Below are 7,466 nucleotides of genomic sequence, written 5' to 3'. Positions count from 1 at the left end.
TTTGAGGGGACACAGATATTTACACCACAGTAGTTGTAATTTACTAATAGGATATCTTACTCTCATAGTTTACTTTGTGAATAAACCTCCCTAGAATAGTAAAGGCTTAGCGTCGTGTATATTTGGTGCACTTAAATAAGAATATCCAAGGAAAATAAATGCTATATGAATATTCTACTTATGTCCTTATTTCCAAGGAAAACTAGCAATTTATGAGGTCCTATCTTGACATTACATAGAAAGAGTGTACTTACGAAATAAATATTAATCAAAATGCATTCAGTATTCTCTAGTTTATGGGACAGATTATAATGTGACTAGCACCTTTATTTCTGGATTGGGAAAAGTAGACTTTAGCTTATTTAATGCCAGATTAATAGAGGCTCATTGGAGCAGATTAAGTCCTTGAACCTTGAGTACAATCATCTTAGGCCTTAGTTTTTCACAACAGGCAGTCAGAGAAAGTGTTGTCAGTTCTCTTTTCAATTTATTGAAAGGCCTTTCCACTCTGCAAGAGTTTAGAGATGTAGCTAGATCCTTACGTCTTTCTAGACTACAAAATGGCATTCCGTTGCAGTTAATCTTTTAAGATTCCTTTATCACAGTTTAATCATTCTCTTAAAAGGTCTGTGCCTTTCTCACACGAGGTTCTGTCTCATTATTAATGGAAAGAAACTATATTTTCCTTTTCTATGGTAGAAGAGGAATTGATCTTAAAGGAAGCAAGAAACAGAGTTAAAACTGAGGAGGCTTCTTAGAATGTTGCTGTTAATTACATTGGATGTCAACCCCAGCAAAGTATTTAGAATTACACTAACGATTTTTCTTCATCCCAAACTTGACAAATGAATTGATAGATGTGTCACAAATAATTTCCTTCCTGGTTAACAGATGGCATGTTCCAATTAGATGTTAGAACATTTTGAATTGTGATAGGGCTACTGGAAGGAAAATCTGTGGTGTCTCTACCATAAAAAAACTACTCTAAGTTCTTTTTTTTAAAATAAAATGCCCTTTTTCATTCCTACTATGGGTATAACTAGCGATCAAACCTGTCCTTGCATGCACACAGAAACACACGCACACATGTTTAAACACACAAACTACATACTTTTAATTAAGTTACTAACTCATGATAGGACAGGTTCATGTATTCCATTATACCAAACATGGCATTTACCGAGAACAACATTGAAAAATTAAATCATTTAATAACTTATCAGGGAAGGAAGAAACAGTACAAAGGTGAGTTCTAGGTGTCTAAACTATCATCATTGGAAACATAAATGGACACCAAGAGGACAACTTAACTTTTAAAAATTGTTAGTTCAACTCAGAATAGGCTGTTAATGGCATTGAGTTGGCAGTTTATTGTAATTAGATTAGAATATGACTGTTTTTAAAAAGTATATAGCTGTAATTTTTGTATTGTCTATTTTAAAATATTCATTTTTAAAAGACTAGTTAAGATTATGACTATATTGAATGAATAATTAACACAGATATTAGAGTTCCAGAGTCCTAAAAATGGTCTTTATATTATTCTTCCTAATAGGAACAGTGAAATATATATCATAATGAAATTAATGTGTCAGACTCCTGACGAAATAACATTCTTTACATTTGTGAGTGCTTAAGACTCAGAATACACAATTTAGACACTTTGCAACCACAAATCAGCATTTTGTCTAATAACATGAATTAAAAGGTGTTTACAAGAAACTGTTTTCAATATAATGAAACTAAAGGTACACTACTGTGATTTTTACCTAGCTAAAACAGAAAATAACTTTTCTTGTGAACTTAGTGTTATGAGTTGAATAATGTCCTACAAACAGACATATTGATGTCCTAATATCTAGTGCCTCAGAATATAATCATATTTGTAAATAGAGTGGTTGCAGATGTAATTAGTTAAGATGGGGTCATACTGGAACAGGATGAGCCCTTAATCCAATATGAATTGTCTCCTTATAAGACAATGTGAAGACATAGAGGGAGAATGTGACAACAGAGATTGGAGTTTTAAAGCTGCAAGCTGACAAACTTCTTGGATTGTTGGTTACACCAGAGCTAGGAGAAAGGCATGAAAGAGAGTCTTTCCTAGAGCCTGCAATAGAGTATGGCCCTTGCCACAGAGTTTATCATACTTTGTTATGGCAGCCCTAGGAAACTAATGCAGATTTTAAAGCAATGGAAATTTGTTCTTGAGATTTGAATTCCAAAATCAAGCTCTCAATGGGGTCATCCTTCCTCCAAAGCCTTTAGGGAAGGGTCCTCCTTTTCCCCTTCCAGCTTCTGGTAGCCCAGACATTTCTTGGGTTTTGGCATCGTAACTCCAATCTCTGCCTCCATCTTCACATAGTTATCTTTCCTCTTTGTCATTGTGTCTTCATATGGTGTTTCCCCTGTGTCTGTTCTCATATAAGGACACCAGTTACATTACATTAGGGCCCACCTTAGTTGAACATAAGCTTATTATAATTTAATTCTATCTACAAAGACTACTTGCAGGGAAGCTCATATTCACAGGTTCCTAGGGTAAGACTTTGACATATATTTCTGTGGGCCAAAATTCAATCCATAACACATAAGCAAAGAAAGGTAAGGTTAAAATAGAATTTTAATATGTTAACTTTTAATTATCCATCTAATTTAAGTGTATGCTCTTCACCACCCTTTTTAGATGGTAGCACAGTATAGAACCTAAATCATACTTCGTAAAATATAAGATTAAATTGATTGCTATTGAAGTATTAGTTTATTTACCATTTGAAAGATAAAAAACAGACACTGCCAATTAAACTTTGATACAGTGTTTTCCCAGAATTTAAGTTCTATATTTATTAAAGCCTTTGTCTAGACTTAAGTAGTCATCATTTTTTATACATTACCTTTGAATAACATCAAAGGAAAATAAAAACAAAATAATTGGTTACACAATTCTAAAACTTCTATACTCCCAGCTCCTTATTTATTTGAATTAACTAAAGATTCAAATGCTTATTTTTTATATTTTTTTCACTCAAAATAATTTTCTGGTTATCAAAAGTATTGGCAAGACAGCATCACTAACCTATTTCAGGACTTCTACTATACATCGGATCACCACCTCCCTTCCTATTTCCACAGCCCCATTTAATGCCTGGGGTGACTCTACAATTATCTTTCAATCCAGTGATAAGTATTCTTAAGTTTAATGCTGACACTGTCTGATGGTCAGGAATTCATGGAAAGTAACAACTACAATAGCAATTTTAAGACACCATCACATGAAGGAGGCGTTCCAATTTCAGAGACTTTAGGAAGTGAAAATAAAAGTGTTCCTATGAAACAAAGAAATTAGGTTTATTAACATATATAATGACCAAAAAAATCAGTATTTCAAGCAGTAATCTATTATTCAAGTAATTATTCCACTTAGAAACTTTCCCAAATATTTAGCTAAACTTTGACCTGGTAGCTTTAATTTTTTTTTCTAATTCTGCAGCTTGGTATCTCACCAAAGCCACTTAATAGATTTTCTAAGATAAAGCCCTCCAAATATTTTAAACAACGTACTCAATGCTACCGTCTACTCCCAAGAGTCTTCTGTCTGCTTAAGCATACTCATTTATTCAAAAACATTCATTACATCATTTATTAAACAAGTACTTATTGAATGGGTCATACATTACAGGTACCATTTTAAACATTGGGGAAGCAAGTCTTGACACAAGTGTGCCAGTGTGTGCACACGCATACAAGCATGCAAGTAAGTGCTTACATGCACCTTTGCATCCCTTTGGAAGAACTGAGTTGGCTGGTTATACTGATGATAGGGTTAGAAGGGATGGAAAGTTAAGGAAGAGAGAGAACCAAGTTTAAAGTTCCTAAGACATGAAAATGTTTGGTGTTGTAGAAAACCAGATAGAAGGCCTGTAGCACATTCTCACAAATCAGGATTTAATTCTAGACCAATAGGATGCCAGCCACTATTGATAGATGTTAAGTATGTGACGTAACTTTAAATCAACTGCCTGTCCTGTCTTTATCCTGTAAAAGCTCTGTAACAGTGAAACAGTTAAAGAACTAACTATTATGTTACCTCCATTTTGGTTAATCGGCCTTTACCTATTCCTGCATGTAAGCTAGGGTAGTTTTAGAGAATTGAGATGATATGCAAAAACAGCAATCATGTAGTTTTTAAAACTCACTCTGGAATTAAAGGGAAATTAGGTAAGCAACTAACTATGTTTTGTTAAAGATTTATAGGAGCATTGTGATCTGACCAAGGACAACTGATTTCCCAATCTTTTCAGATGCTTGCTGGTGCCCAGATGTGGGCAGTTGTTGGTCATCTCTTGACTGCAACTCTCTCTTCTTCCTCCTGCCCTTAACATAAAAAGAGCCTGAAATGTGTACTGACCTAAGGTGATATTGTAGGATGCTAGCTCACCATCTTCTCATTTTTCTGGCTCTCTGAATAAACCTGCTTGTCTTTCCACCAACTCTTATCTCTTGTGCTTGGCTTTGAAGTGGCAAATCACAGAACCTAGGTTCAATTACAATTTAATGGCATACAATGTGGGACTGTGTGGCTTGAGTTTTCCAGCCTGCTGTGTTTCCAATGGACCAAGCAATTGACCACAGCAGCGTGCCAGGGGTTAACCATTCATGCTATGGGGCAAATAGGAAACCATTCATGAGTGCCTGCTGCTCATGACTAGGGACATAGCAGCAGCTGTTAAGAACATTTTGCCTTAGGAATTCTCCCTTTCTTCCCCTTCGTATCATTACTGCCTGCAATGCCTTGTTGGTATAAGGAAATGCGGTGTCTGATGGAGTCCACAGGCTCCAAGACTGGGTAAATCACTCTAGTATGCACAACTGGCAAGTGTCTTTCCTTCCACTTAGGCTTTTCCTTAGAATAAACTACTCTGTGTATTTGATTGGGGTACCTTGTTGCAGAGAGGAATAGTTGTTGGACTATTACCTAATTTGAGAATTGGTCATTTGCATTTATGTCGGTTGTTTTTGTGGAACCCGGACTTACATGTTTAAAAACATGGGCAAGTTTAAAGGCATGTCGGGTTTTCTGGGACTCCAACTTTTTATGGCCTACTTTTATACACATTTAAAAACTAATGGACAAATTACAGTAAGAAAAATTCAGAGCTCAAATAGTTAATCTGTAATTATAGTTAAGTAGAGTCTTCCAAACATCTCTATTTCTCTTTTCTTTTCTGCCTACTTTAAATCCATTGTTATTAAGCTACTAGTGTTGAGATAAAACTCAATAATTCAATGTTACTTGAAAATTTTGTTTTTCTTATATAGTTCATCCAGTTCTAGCTAATATATAAACATTAAAAACTAAAACTAAAAAAAAAAGGTAAAAGAGGTTTTAAAATCAAACTGCCATAGAAACTATTTTACCCAGAATTTTAGTCCACAGTCTTCACTTGATTACCTATAATGGCAAACCAAGTTTAAACATATAAACAGGTCCCAATTTTGACAGAAATACCATTTGGATCCGGCTATCTCATGTAAACCTGTGAGTTGCTATCTCATGGCTAGAGTTCCAAGGGGAAAAAAAATTCAAGTCCTTATTTGTGTGTGTATATATGCATTTAGGTATGTTTTTATTATATATATGTATTATTTTATTTGCTGTATCTACATAGTAACAAATTGACATACAAATAAAAGAGCACATATAAATTAAGTAAATAAGTCCAAATGCTTTTCAAATTCACAAGACTTTAGTGAATCTTTAATAAATAAGATGGTTTTAAAATTATTGGTAAAATAAAAATTTAGAAAATATATTCAAAATTGTTAGCATACATTTTTGTCTGTGTTAAGTATTTTATATTTGTCTCTGCTAGATATTTCAAGGAGTCAAGGTTTGGCACAAAGATTACAAGATTATAAACCCAGCCAAAACCAGAATAATCTTTGTGTGATCTTTTTGACAAGCAAGAATAATTTAGAATTGTGGTTCAATGAAAACAACTGAATCTTCTGAGTTACTGGCAAAATGCCTATGTGTTTAACTTTAAGGTTCTTAGGGAAACAATTGATGATTATAGGCTTTAAAAATGGTTAACAGAGAAATAACTTTAAATAATGGCTAGCTTTGTCTAATATCTCAATTTTCAGAGAAATTCTAGGGAAACTATTCAAAAAATAGAGTACATGTAAATGGGATTAATGCTTGTAGGTAACTTTTTGTGTAATTTAAGATCTTAAAGTTATTTTGAATTGAATAATAAATACTCATTGTATGTCTGGGTCATTTCCAATTAAAAAATGGTTTTAAAGTTGAGAAACATGTTTTTAAAAATTGTGGCATTGTTTTAGCTATAAAATGCTACCATCTCATAAACACTTCAGAATTTCTTAGTTCCTAGGTTTTTATCAACAGTTAAGATTACTAAGAATAATAATTCTAAGTAATATATAATTCTGTAAGTTATGTTCTTATTGAGAAAAAGAATAATGGTATATAATTTGAAAGTTATATAAAAGTTATTTGAAAAATAAGGTAAAAGAGGGCCGGGCACGGTGGCTCACGCCTGTAATCCCAGCACTTCAGGAGGCCGAGGCGGGCGGATCACGAGGTCAGTAGATCGAGACCATCCTGGCTAACGCGGTGAAACCCCGTCTCCACTAAAAATACAAAAAAGTAGCCGGGCATGGTGGTGGGCGCCTGTAGTCCCAGCTATTCAGGAGGCTGAGGAAGGAGAATGGTGTGAACCAGGGAGGCAGAGCTTGCAGTGGGCCGAGATTGCGCCACCGCACTCCAGCCTGGGCAAAAGAGCGAGACTCCATCTCAAAAAAAAAAAAAAAAAAAAGAAAAAGAAAAATAAGGGAAAAGTGAACCAGAAAATAGGAAAGTGAGATGTGAAAAGAGCTGTAGCAATAAAGATGTAGTTTTGGTAATAAAGATTATAAAGAAAAGAGAATAATTTTGTATGAAAGGAAATCTTTTATGGTAAATTTTTCTGCTAAATAAAACGACTAGTTATTTTAAAAAGAGGAAATATAGGATGAATCGAAAACATCCAACCAAGTTGTAGTTGGTCTTTATAAGTCATATTATGGTTCGTGGAAGGTATTTTATGAAAGAAATGTTGTATATGATTAAGCTTATAATTAAAGGGAAATTATTTATGATAGTATTATTATATTGTAATATGTTAAAACAAGGTTTCTTAAGGTATTGATTTAAGCTTAACAAAATTATAAGAGCTTTTAATTTTTGATTTTGTAACTTAATTCTTTTGAAAACTTCTCAGATTCATATCTCAGAAGTTCAACTTTTGTGTATCTCTTTGCTTTCAGCTTTTTCGCCCCTTCAGAAAGCCTAAGATTATAACTATTTTCTTCAATGTTTTTGTCAGTTCCTGCAACTTTTTTCCTCTGGTCATAACTATTGTTGTGGCCTGATGCTGAAATATTTTATCCTGAAGGACTAG

Source organism: Pongo abelii, chromosome 9 (genome assembly GCF_028885655.2).
Source record: "Pongo abelii isolate AG06213 chromosome 9, NHGRI_mPonAbe1-v2.0_pri, whole genome shotgun sequence".
Classification (NCBI taxonomy): Eukaryota; Metazoa; Chordata; class Mammalia; order Primates; family Hominidae; genus Pongo; species Pongo abelii.
This window is presented reverse-complemented; position numbering follows the sequence as displayed.